Raw genomic sequence first — 13,800 nt, 5'->3', positions numbered from 1 at the left:
CACCTGCCCTTAAGCCAGCTGGATCTCTGAGTTTGAGGCCAGTCTGGTCTGCAGAGAGAGAGAGTTCCAGGACAGCCAGAACTATAGAGAGAAACCCTGACTTGGGGTGGGGAGCAAAGGAGAATGCCTACTTCAGGGCCAATTCTATACTTCTTTTAAAGAAGAGCTGTTGAAGACGACACAAGTCAAAACAGCAGTGCCACCTGTCACCCACGGAAGCACTAGGAAGGTAGGGTACCATTTGGAGACAGACCAGGTTCATCCACCTGCCTTTGTGTGTGCCGACATGGACTCCCACACTGGGTGGCACAGGGGTGACAGGAGGAGGAGGGGAACTCACCCTCTGCCTCTCCTTGCTCCTCCCTAGCTCCCACCCCACCCCACCTCCCTCTATGAAGTCTTCTGCCTTCTTTCCACCTCCCAGGGAACCTCTGTGGCATGCCGAGGGACAGTGCCCCATCATTTGCAACCTTTTGGAGTTTCTGATGCCTTGACTCTGGGCTCCGGCCAGGTGCAAATGCCGTTGTTGCCTGTCCACGCCTTCTGGCTTTGGAGGGTGGGTCCAGGTTGGGCTCCTCAGCAGTGGAGCCCACACTTCCGGGGAAGGAGAGCAGAGCCTTTAGGGTTTCTCAGCATGTTGTTTAGCCTCGTGTGAGGAAAGCAAGCTCTTCCTGTCCTCTGACTTTAACTGGGCCGTACATGAGGAGATCGCCCTGAACAGAACCGTGAGAGGACACTGGACTTCCTCCTGGGCTCGGTTCACAAATCGCATTCGTTAGGTATGTGGGGCCAATGGCAAATTGTTTCCTGGACTATTTCATAAACGAGTGGGGTGAGGCACATCTCATTTTCCCCCAGGTAGGTATAACTCACCATTTTAACAGATTAGGAAGGCATGACTCATAGGGAGCACACAGCTCATAAACTTCCACACTGGAGTCCAAACAAGCCACAGCTCTTCACACATCATCTTAACTGCTTGTGGAAAGAAACAACCCAGAGCATTAAACAGGGCTCAGCGGCTATGAGTGTGGGCCCCATAACATTCCAGCAAGATGGTTTTCTCTTGTCAGTGCCCTGAGCAGAAGCCCTCTCCACCAGTGGGACTTTTTAACGTTTGGTTTTCTGTGTGTGCCCGAGAGTATGTATGTGCAACACAGGTGCGCAGGTGTCCCTGGAGACCAGAAGATGGCATCAGAGCTCCTAGAACCGGAGTATGCATTGGTCACATCCACCCATAGCTCACTCTTCCTTCCCCATAGACACCCCCTGCCTTCTTTATGTCCTCTCCTTATTTGTTTAACCCATAGTCCAATTAGAACTTAGCACCTGATGCTGTTGATCTGGCGTAGGCCTTGGGTTCTAACCACAGCCCCAGTGAGTTCATGAGCACGACAGCTGTGTCATCTCCGGAAGCCAGCATTTCACAGTGCTCCTCCCCACCATTATTTTCATTTCTTAAAGATTTAGTTACTTTTATTTTGTGTGTATGAGTGTTTTGTATACAAGTATGTATGTCTGTGTACTGTGTGTGTGTGTGTGTGTGTGTGTGTGTGTGTGTGTCTGGTGCCCTTTGAGGCCAGAAGAGGGCATCGGAGCTCCTGGAACTGGAGCTATAGTTATGAGCCACTGTGTAAGTGGCTGGGAACTGAACCCAGGTCCTTTGCCAAAGCAGCAAGTGCTGTTGCCTGCTGAGCCATCTCTCCAGCCCCATTTCCACCTTATTTTTATTTTTAATTGACACAAAACAATAGTTAGCAATTTATGTCATACGGCCACCTTTCAGTACTTTTTGCAATGTGTAATGATCCACTTAGGGTAGCTACAATGTATCATTTTAGAGATTTATTATCTCTTTGTGTTGGAACATTCAAGATCCTGCCTGTACCAGCTCTTGCTGTTGCTTACAAATTCTAGTACTCAAGGCCGAGGCAGGAGAATTGGGAATTCTGAGCTAGCCTGAGCTACATAGCAAGATGAGATGCTGTGTCAAAACAATGACAAGTAAAAATAAATCATCTCTATTGTTCACTTAGTTGTAACTAAAGCTACACTTGGTGTTATATACTTTTGGTAACCATAGTTACGCTCTGTGTGTCTCACACACCCATCCCTTATCGTGTTTCCCTCTCCCCATTAAAGTGCCCCCACGTGGGAGCCGCGTGTCTTGTCTCTTCCTTTTGCGCGTGTCTCGTCTATCCTGTGTTCGTCCACATACCCCACCCCGCCGTTTTTAAAGGAATAATAGATGTAATTGATAATGAAAGTGTAAAACCCTATGGGAAGTTCCATGGCTTCAGAATGGTCATTCTGACTGTACAGAAAATGTTCACTAAGATGCATGGAGTCTGGGACTGGACAAATGATTGTTTGAGAAGCTGCCTTAATCCAGCACTGTGATCCTTTTATTTGTGAGTTCATTACAATAAAGAGATTTATTCTGATGGGAGTTATCCTAGTTGTCTTACCTGTCCAGAAAAACCTCCCTGGAAACACCTTCATAGCCACAGCCAGAGGTGAGTCTCCTGCGTGATCATAGGTCCTGTCAAGTCGACAGTGAAGGTTGACCATGCCCACAGGGTGACAAACAATAGTTTATTTCTCACAGCCTGGGAGGCTGGAAACCAGAGAGCAAGACGCCAGCATGGACGGTCTATGGCGAGGCTGCTTCCAGGTTGGGAACCATCCACTTCCTGTTGCATAGCTGCCCAGGGGACGTGCGCTCATCTGGGGTTGCTTTTGTAATGGTTCCACCTTCAGGACCTAATTACCTTCCAAGAACACCACCTCCAAATACTATCACATTGGGGGCTAGGGTTCCAGTATATAAATTTGGGGTGATTATCTGCCATGAATCTATCTACCAGTTTGCTTCCCAATGGCTTTTCTCTACAGCCTGCCCTGTTCACCCGCCTGGCTCTAGAGCATCCTTCAGCTTAACAATCTCCCAACTCTGTATGTAAGAGAAGTCTGTACTTTAGAGGAGCACACCCCTTTAGTGCCAAAAGGGTCTGACTCTTCCTGATGGTTGGAGTCTTCCTCACACTGTCTCCTGTCTCTAGGACACATGAATGGGATTCCAGAGTGGTAGAGAGGCCCGGAGGGCAATGAGTACCCCTTTTCACATGGTCTGTTTGTTTGCTTGTTTATTTACTCATATATTTACGAGTTAATGGGTGGGCACTCGAATGTTACAGTGTGTGTGTGTGTGTGTGTGTGTGTGTGTGCCATATGTGTGCTGGTGTCCTTGGAGTCCAGAAAAGGGACTGGATCTCCTGGGGGCTGAAGGTATAGGTGGTTGTGAGCTGCCCCATGGGTGCTGGGAACTAAATTTGGGTCCTCTTTGAACCATCCCTCAAGCCCTGCTACCTTTTATTTAAGTTTGTATTTGCAGGCTCATCCTCTGTATCTGGAAACGTCCACATTTCCCCGACTCCCCTGGCTTCTTCTTCTTCTTACACTGGCTTACAAAAAGTCATTTGCATGCAAATATATAATAGACTTTGAGCATATTCTCCACACACCTCAGTGTCCTCCCCCTTCTCATTCCACCCTACCTGCCCTACCTCGTCATGTGTGTGCGCATGTGTGAGCCTGGAAAGCTTTTTATGGAAATATGAATCAGTGGGTGGAAAACCCAGTTTTGAGGCAAGAAATGAGGCAACTGACCTAACCTCTTCTCCAGCCCTTCCCTTCAGGTCCCTGTGGCGCCTACATCTCTCCAGGGTTTCCTTGATGGGTCACCTCAAGAAAGCAGCCTGGTGTTTCCTTCCTGTCATAGCCTGGAACCATGGTCTCCCTAGGTCACCTTCAGTGACGTCCTGCATGGTTCATCAAGTCATGCTACCACTTGGCTGCCTGCCACTACCCCCTGATCTGACGCCCCACTTTTTGGTTAGCAACTGCAGGCCTTCTGATGCACTTTGGTCCAGGAACTCCATCCTGTGGCACTCTCTGAGGCTCAGGTTTAGGCTCCCCAGACTTACTTTGGTGGCTTCCCTCACCCAACAACCATCTCTTCCTTTGTCAGGCTCTTGAAAATGGGACTTCCACAGTGGTTTGTGGGCTCAGCTGAGTCTTGAGCCTGAGGGACCCAGCCTCAGCCTCAGGCCAGCCCTGGCGAGTCAATTAGAAGCTCTAGGGAAGCACTCGATGGGGACAGTGCTGGGACAGAAGAACATATCCAGAATGAATCATACCAGGTACCGGGCCTTTCTCCTAGGCATTCTAGAATCAGAGTTCATGTAAGAAAATCATACACTGTTATCTTCCCCTATGTCTGGGCTCTTATAAGTAGCTGCATGGATCTGGCAAGTTCTTGGGGGCTCCTGAAGCCAGAAGAAAGACACACAGTTGATTGCTTGTTCTCTGGTGGGCAACACCAGGGCATGGTCTCCCATCCAGCTCTGCTCTCCCACCTCCAGGCCTCACACTTTGGCTCATTTTTTCCCCCAGCCATTGCACATGCCCAGGAAGAACATATGCAGATGACTTGGTTGACTGCCAGGCATATGACTGGTGTCATAAAGAGGGACAGAATGTTTGCAGAGTCTTATTTCCTCTTCCACCTTTGCACGACACAGAACCGTCCTTGAGAGATGCAAATGCCACCTGTCTTTTTTCCTTGTGAGACCTTAGACACCCCAGAAGATTTTGCTCTGCTGGCTACTGTGAGTTGTAAAAGTGGTGAGTGATTCCAGGCTAGTGTGAAATCAGCCCAGCTCTGCATTTCATTGGCCTGTGTCTATCTGCACAGTATCAAGAGTGGGTACCAATAATGTTCCTAACTCAGGAGGATGATAATCAAGACTTCCAACCAATTTCTCTTCCTCTGTCCACTTCTATTAAGGATGAAGAAATTGGTTGTGACTCACTTTACTAGGCTAACCTAAGTCAAAAATTCTCCCTCATAAAGAGGAGCCTCCCCTCATAGCCCAGGGCAGCAGGCCCTTGGCTTATGCCCCATACTGGTGAGTTCATCTGTGGAGCTGTTTTCTGCCTCTGCTCTTTAGCTCCTCCCACTGCAGGTCTGCATCCTACATCTTGAGGTTTTAGGATACAGAAACTCATCTCTTCCTTTTGCATAAGGCAGGTGCAGTACTATGGAACCCTCCTGGCTGTGTAGATATCAAGGGAGAGACAATAGCCATGTTATCCTGTGTATCAGTCACCATAGGTTATGTGAAGCTGCTGTAACAAGTCATCCCAAGGTACTAGACATTACAACATCACATATTTGTTCCTTGCGTATGTTATCTCAGCTAGTTGTGCATCTGTTCCATGTCATCTCCACCTAGATTAAGGGAAAAGGTTCTAGACTGGGGATAGTGGTGCATGCCTCTAATCCTGGCACTTGAGAGTCAGAGGCAGGAGGATTGCTGTAAGTTCAAGGCCAGCATGGTTTACACACTGAATTTCATGCTAACCAGTATAGTAAAAGCCTGTTTCAAAACATCAACCAACTAAAATGAAACAAACAAAACAAAACAAAAACAAAAAGGGAGAAGGAAGGGATGAAGGAAAGAAAGAAAGAAAGAAAGAAAGAAAGAAAAAAAAGAAAAAAGAAAGAAAGAAAGGAAGGAAGAAAGAAAATATTACACATGAATTATTGGAAGCTGGGCATGGTGGCGCTTGCCTTTAATCCTAGCACTCTAAGAGGTAGTAGAAGCAAGCAGATCTCTGAGTTCTGGACCAGCCTGGTTTACATAGTGAGTTCCAGGACAGCTAGGTCTTAGTTTGTCTCAAAAACAAACAAACAAACAAATGACAAAAACTAAACAAACCAAAAACTACCAAACAGCATCAACAAAAAAGAATTGTTGATGTCGTGGGGGAGAAAAAAAAAAAAGAGCAGTGTAACAGGCCTGACAGAAATGAAGATACTCTGAAGAGAGACTGTGTCCCTCGGTCTAGGAGACTATTAAAACAATGGGCCCCACAGGAATAGCGATCACCCCAGAAATGTCATGCTGGGAGAAACACAAGGTGCCAGTGTGGAACCTCATCTCCCAGAAGAATATTTCACATGTTCTACCCACTCATCTGACCGCCTTACAGGCTAAGACTGCAACCCAGATGATGGGGGGTGGTCAGTGGTAGGCAGAACCACACCTCGACAGGGACTGTTTAGGTGTCGCATCCTTGGCTGTCTACTTCACTGCCGGCGCCTTCCTGAAAGCTGTGTCTACATTTTCAACTTGTTTTTCTGAGCTATCTTCCTGTTTTCTTCCCACCTCCTACCCCACGCCTTTCATAAAGCCTAGCTCAATTGCAGTTTGGAAGTAACAAGAGCTACTTAAAAGTATCTTATCACATTAAATTACCTAAAGGCAGATACTTTATCTCCCAAGATAACCTCTGCTTCATAGGGTTTCTGCCAATCCAGGAGAACACGAAATGTTTAGTATGGGCATGGAATAATCAATAAACATCGACATCATACCTCAAGTGGCAAATCCAATTCCACACTTGACCTCTGAAGGGTCAGCGTTCATGAATCTCTGTTTCATGTAGAATTATGAAAAAAAATGCAGAATGCCATTTTAGGTGTATTTAATGTACCCACCTAACTGTACAAGATGCGTAAGAAACATAAGGGAATCTTGTGTTAAGAGCCAGGCCCCATTTCCAAGGTGTCTCATTATATATATAATGAAAAAAGGAAAGAAATCCAAAATCCAAAGCCCTCCTGGTCTTAGCATCCCCCAGAAAGGCTTTAGGGGTTGAGAAACGTGTTTCGAAGTCTCTATAAGCATCAACAGGGGCAGTGGTGGGCTGTGGCATTCTGTGGACAGGACAGGAACACCGGACACTCTGTGTTCGCCAGCTTTCTGACACTCTGGCAAAAGACCTGGGGGAAGTAATCTACCGGAAGCAGAAAAGCTGTGCGTTGGCTCCAGGTTTCAGAGATGCAGTCACTTGGTTCTATTGTTTGGGCTCGAGGTCAGGGAGCATCGGGGTGAAAGCCGTGGCTGAGCAAATCTCACCTCACCGAGGACGTAATCAGAAGGACTGCAAGAACAAGGGGCTAGGGACAAAGCGTACCCTTCAAAAGCATGTCCTAGGGACCCACTTGCTTCAAGATGTTCCCAGCTATGGATTTATGAATGTGTTAGCACATAGGTGAGGACAGAGCCCTCACCATCCAGGAGCCACCTTTTCAACTTGTTTCTTGAGCCACCTTCCCTGTTTCTTCCCATCTCCTACTGTGCCTTTCTGAAAGTCTAGCTCAATTGCAGTTTGAAAGCAACAATGAGTTAATGACAAGTACCTTATCTCATTAAATTGCCATAAAGTAGGTACTTTATCTCCCAAGATATACATAGTATCAAGGAATGCGACAAGGAGCTACCTCTGAACTCTGATGTACTGAGTAGCAACATGAGAATCCTTAGGTGCCCGTTTGATATTCTCTTTGAGCACTGGCTTCAGAGAGTCTACGCTGGAGATCCTGGGGACAGTATGCTTGACTCTACCACCACATTCCCCCTGGTCAAGCTTCTTCTCGGAACAGATACATGTGACTGACGCACTCCTTAGACAGCAGTCAGAGTTCACCCCAACAGCTCTTTGCCCTGATCCTCCAGGCTGGGCTCTGAGATGGGCTGCATTGACCCACAATACACCATAAGAGTGATTCAAGGGAATGGAGTGGACAACATGTATGTGGAGATCTGACGTAGAGGCATAGACAGTAGGAAGGGATGACTTGGAAAATCCTTCAGTGGGAGAATTCTTCAGTTTTGTCCTTAGCTATTTTTTTATTGTTTATCTCAACATGCCTCTTTGTTTATTGGAAATGTAGCAAGCAGGTTGAGATGCTGCCCTAGAGAGCTCAGTGGACTAGCTGCTGCATCCTGTTTGACTGATGGTTTATTGCAGGACACAGACAGCAAAACCCACTCGAGAACAACCTATGCCACAAGAGCTGGCGCTCTCCTACCTACCCCACCCATCACCACACCCTTCCATGATGAAGCTCCATTTCACCTAGGGTGTCATAACTAGATTGCAGGGTTCTTGCAGGGACTTTCCAAAGGTGGCTGTCCATGTGCTGCGGCCCCTTGTTACTATAGTAACTACATTATAAAACTAGAGAGAAATGCAGTTAGCGATTAACCTCCTATGTCAGTTCTTGGAACTGGTTGTAAGCAAGTACCACTCATGCAGAAATTAGGGGTGGAAGGGCTGGGGAAGCAGGGTATGTTTCCTCTTTTTTTCTTTTCTTTTCCTTTTCTTATTTTTTCTTTTTCTTTTTTTGATTTATTGAGACAGGGTTTCTCTGTAGCTTTAGAACCTGCTCTGGAAGTTGCTCTGTAGATCAGGCTGGCCTCGAACTCAGAGTTCTTCCTGCCTCTGCCTCCCGAGTGCTAAGATTAAAGGCGTGCACGGTCACTGCCTGGTCATGGTATACTTATTAAGCTTTCTACAAGAGCCTGTGGACTATACTGTGAGTTCTTGGCACATATGTTGGGGCCACTGTAGAACATTTTGAGGAACCAAACTGTGTCTCTCCATTGTGTAGTAGTGTTGATGGTCGTTGGGACCAGGGTTGTGGTGTGCAAGGCTGTTGTGTGCAGGCTGTGATGTGTAGAGCTGTGGTATTTAGGTTGACTACAGTCTGAACACCATTCAACTTATAGAGTGCAGGGTTGTGGTGTTCAGTTTGTACTGTGCAGGTCTATGATCTTCAGTTTGTAGTGTGCAGCTGTGATGTTCGGGCTGTGGTGTGCAGGCTGTGGTGTGCACGGCTGTGGTGTGCAGGGCTGTGGCGTGCAGGCTGTGGTGTGCAGAGCATGCTGGCTTGGAATCAGGATCCTTGACTGATTTTTGAAGTTCTTACTCTTTATTTTTGATGTGAGGAGACTAGCATGGCCTCTTTCATTGGGTAGATGGTCTGGAACAAACCATTCAAGGAAGGTCTCCCAGTCCAACTTGATGCCATCTATGTCTCTCCTGTACTCATAGAAAAGCTGCCTGCACAAGCTCAGCCTATATTTCCAGGTCAGGCCATGGAGGCTTGAGCAGTCATGGCCAGAGTGAGAACCCTGCGTGGACTTCTGCAGGTAACCCCACCAAAGGAGTATATGCTACATTCTGGTCAGATTCATATCCTCCCTTATCTTCTTCCTGATGTGGGAATAGTTTCTTATTAATAAAGAAACTGCCTTGGCCCATTTTATTGGATAGAAAATTAGGTAGGCGGAGTATACAGAAGAGAATTCTGGGAGAAAGAAGGTTAGAGGAAGAGTCGCCATGGTTCTCCCGCTCCAGACAGACGCAGGTTAAGATCCTCCTTGGTAAGCCAGCTCGTGGGCTACACAGAATATTAGAAATGGGTTAGAACAATATGTAAGAGCTAGCCATAAGGAACTGGAACTATCCGGGCCAGGCAGTGTTTGAAAGAATACAGTTTCCGTGTAATTATTTCTGGGCATAAGCTAGCCATGCGGGCGGCCGGGTGCCGGGGACGCAGCCCTGCCACCGCTCCTGTTTCAACATCTTCCCACACACCCATCTCCTTCTTTCCCCTCCTCTCATCAAGTCCTTTTCCACTTTCATGTTTTTGTTTCTGTTTTTATTTTTTATAAGCTCACAAGTTGAGCTGGGCAACTCGTGTGGGTACGAGTGTGACACCATCCCTTGGAATGTGAGAAACTCGCCAGTGTCCCTGAAGACAATGACCTCCTCTCTCCATCAGCCCACTACTGCTCTTAGCTCCCCTAGGTGGGATTGGGCCTCACAAGCCTCTTCCCCATCTATGATTGGATGAAAAACCTTGGTTTTGAGACCTAGCTTTTCTCTTCCACATCTTTGAGGCTCTGGAGGCCTGGGCTGGTGTCTCTCTTCCTCAGAGCTGTTACCTGCATGCCTAGAGCTGTTACCTGCCTACCTTTGTGGAAATACAAGGTAGTGTCGTATTGTTCCTAGAGCCCAGTGGCATGAGCAGGGAAAGAGGCCATCGGACACTGTGTGTTTGCTCCGACTTGTTTCCATAGCCAGAGGAAGCAGAGAGGCAAAGATTGACAGCGGAAGATGCCGTGATCAGGGCACAGGAGGGAAGAACACGGCTTTTGGATCATCCACCTCTGTCACCCACCAGAGTCTCCTTTTGGCTAAACTAGACTGAAAGTAGCAGAAAAAGGATCTTGGGAAGGTTTTGGGGGAGATTCCCCTTTGGAATTGGAGAATCACGAGATTCCGTCAGCAAGTAGGCTATAGATGAAGGAATAGTGATTTGGGGCTACCCGTCTCCAAATAGTGTTTCAGGATGAGTACTGGGTAACCGCATGATGACCTCATATAGGCATGGGGAGGGTTCTTCTGAGGATGAGCTTGGACTTGTGAAGTCAAGAGATTTGGTCAACATCTATGACACCATGTAGACTCTGGGGAGGGGATGGTGGGTCCCAGGGGATGGTGGGTCCCACACAGCATCTTCCCTTCTTCAGATTCCTGCTGGAGCACAAGGGTTGGGGAACAAATTAAAGGAACTGAGTGTCCACATATGTTGTGATAATTTTTGTAATTAAAGACTTTACTTTTAAATGTTTATGTGTGTGCCTGTCTGTTTCTGTCTGTCTCTGTCTCTGCCTTTCTCTGTCTCTCTGTGTGTATGTGCACAGGTTCTCATAGAGGCCAGAAGAAGGTGCCAGATGTCCTGGCGCTGGAGCTACAGGTAGTTTTGATTCACCTGACATATTTCACCACTGAGCCATTTCTCTATTCCCAGAAGTTGGTGCATAAAAAAAAGGGGTGTATGCAGAGGCTGCTTGTTCATTTCCCAGCTGCCCAGACCAGAAATAATTACACAGAAACTATATTAATTACAAAACTGCCTGGCCAATATCTTTGGCTTCTTATTAACTAACTCTTAAGTATTAAATTAACCCATTCCTATTAAAAATAATTTTACCAGGAGGCTCATAGTTTCCCAGTAAGGTTCAGGGGTGGGCGTCTTTCTCCTTTGGCAGCTACATGGCCTCTCTCCAACTCTGTCTTTTTTTCTCCTCTATCTCTGCTTGGAATTCCCACCTTGCTCTATTCTGCACTGCCATAGGCCCAAAGCAGTTTCTTTATTAACCAATGCTAATAAAGCATATTCACAGTATACATAGGGGAATCCCACATCAAAAGGTTGCAAGGTTTCCTATATGCCTTGACCTACTGATAACCTCCCCTTCGAAGGGGAGTCATCACAAATGATCACAAGTCTACACTGATTTGTACATCATGTCAGATGACAGCCATAGTACTGATTCGGGTGCTCCAATACAGTCAATGTCTACTATGTCTCCAGACTTTTTGTCACACTGATGGCCTCCGAGAATGAAAGGCTGTAATTCTTAGCTCTGGGTGTCTCTGAAGGAGGAGTAGAATTTTAGAACTTGAGCACATCCTCCCTCAAAACAGAAAGGGTTGTTGGGAATCTCGGGGACAATTATTTCAGCTTTCAGATGGAGAGTCTGAGGTCCAGAGAGCCAGTGGTGTTTCCAAGACTACACAGCCAACCAGAGCCTGAATCTGGAGGTGGGGTGGGGTGGGGTTCGGGGGTTGGTTTTCTTTGCACTTTCTTGAGTGCAGGGCGATCACTGTGGTCACCTGCTGTGTGATGTCTAGAGGGTGAGACAGGAGGATGGCAGGATTGAGAAGAGCTAGGTGTTTTTGTTTGGGGCGGGGAGATGGAAGCCTGCTCATCTCACACCGGCGAGGGAGTCGGGTGCATGTGGGTTACCCTCACATTCACTAAAGCCAACCCGAGAGATACAAGGGGATTTCCAGAAACGAAACTTATGGCCGGTAGGTCTGAAAATCAGGCGGGCTTTCAGGAACCACTGTTCCCCCCACCCCACGCTGCCCAGACCTCCATTCCCCTTGCCCTTTGATCCCTGACAATGGCTGCCCTTTCCCTGCACCAGGAAGAACCTGCCTATGAGGAGTTGCCAAGGGTCATTTAAAGTCGGTGGCAGGGTGGAGGAGCGCCTTGTTGTTCCTTGAGAGAGAAACGAAACCAGTTTTCTTTCAGCTTCTCCTTCCATGCCCCAGAGACCGTCCCCACTCTGTCTCTTCTCAGGACTCTAGAATCTTCCAACCTCCTTATCTTTCAGGGAGAAGGGAAAATATAACACTGTGTGTCACAGGGGCAACCTGCCATGCATGAAATTTCATCCATGCTACATGACATCTGTTTCACTAACATGTCAAAGACCCGGTATGGCATCAAGGATCTTCCAGGTACCGGTGTGTGCATTGAATAAATGACTGACCCCCAAATACGTGAGCATAAGTTGTAAAATTAATGAAACACCTCTAACTATCTCACAAGAATTCCCAGACAAACCGAAAAAAATCCCCACTAAATACTGAACCCACGCCCTCCACACACAGTGTACAGGGAAGGAAGGACTCAAGCCTGTTAGCAGAGCCTGGTAGTGGGTGGGTGGAGATATTTCCACCAGATCCCAGGTCCCAGTTTCTACACAGATGACCATTTCCTGTTTTGTCTTTGTCATAGTCTTACCATTTCTTAGGGTTTACCTGTGTTGGGCCTTAGAATTTCACTCTTCTCTGTGCTTCTGTAAAGTTTCCCATGTAGCAACAGCACCCTGCCATCCATGGTCCTGCATCCTGGTGACCTAGCAACAGCACCCTGCCATCCATGGTCCTGCATCCTGGTGACTTAGCAACAACACCCTGCCATCCATGGTCCTGTATCCTGGTCACCAGCTTTTATTAGGTCCTGATATAAGTGTATGGTCCCTGGTGGCTCAAAACTACCTCATTTCTCCTTTCTTTAGGTGACCATTAACTAGACAAGTTAGTGGGACTTGATAATTCACACATCTCATCAAATCTGTGAGCTTCCGCTTTCCCTAATTGTGCTATTTGGTGTCTCACTAGATCAGCACGGTGTCCCCTAAACCTGGAGGCCCCACCTGTCAGTGTATAAATGCCCCAGGTCCTCTTCAGCTGTTTGTTACAATCAGTAGGGACTGTGTGGGTGTTGTTGGCAGGAGGTGGGGTGTAAGGGATAAAAAATAGCAGTACAATGAAGTTGCAGGGCAGATCTTAATCTGTGATAGATACACTGTGGCAACGGTGATGTGGTAGGAGCTGAATCAGCCTCCGTGTACACGGATGCTTACGTTTTAATCAAATGCATTTCTTCTTTAGCAGGTATGGGGTTGGGTTATGTGGTGGTTCAATGAGAGTGGCTCCCATAGGCTTCTATATTTGAATGCTTAGTCATCAGGGAGTGGCCCTATTTGAGGAGGATTAGAAGGATTAGGAGGAGTGGTCTTGTCTGAGTAGGTGTGGTCTTGTTGGAAAGAGAGAATGTCTGGGGGTGGGCTGTGAGGTTTCAAAAGCCCACACTGTCCTCAGCATCTCTGTCTCTCTCGGCCTGTGGATGAGGATGTAGCTTTCAGCTATTTCTCCAGCACCATGGTGATAGTGGACTACACCTCTGCCACTATAAGCAAGCGCCCAGTTAAATGGTTTTTAAAATTAGAGTTGCCTTGCTCATGGTGTCTTTTCATAGCTATGGAACCATGACTAACACATAAGTATTTTTAGGTGTAGGAGTCATATCGTTACCACTCCCTCTTCTTTATTACTGTTATTCTCAAGTCCTGCCCACAGGCGCACGCATGTGCATGCACACCTACACTCACACCCACAGCCACGTCATGGTACATGTATGGAGCTCAGAGGACAACAAGTTGCAGGAACTGGCTTTCTCTTTTTGCTATGTGGGTCCCAGGGACTGAACTCAGGTGGTCAGGTTTGGCAGTAAGAGCC

The sequence above is a fragment of the Alexandromys fortis genome, unplaced genomic scaffold (genome assembly GCF_014885135.2).
Source record: "Alexandromys fortis isolate MF-2015 unplaced genomic scaffold, M_Fortis_MF-2015_v1.1 scaffold_367, whole genome shotgun sequence".
In the NCBI taxonomy this organism is placed as follows: domain Eukaryota; kingdom Metazoa; phylum Chordata; class Mammalia; order Rodentia; family Cricetidae; genus Alexandromys; species Alexandromys fortis.
The sequence above is the reverse complement of the archived record's forward strand: the minus strand, read 5'-3'. Positions refer to the sequence as shown.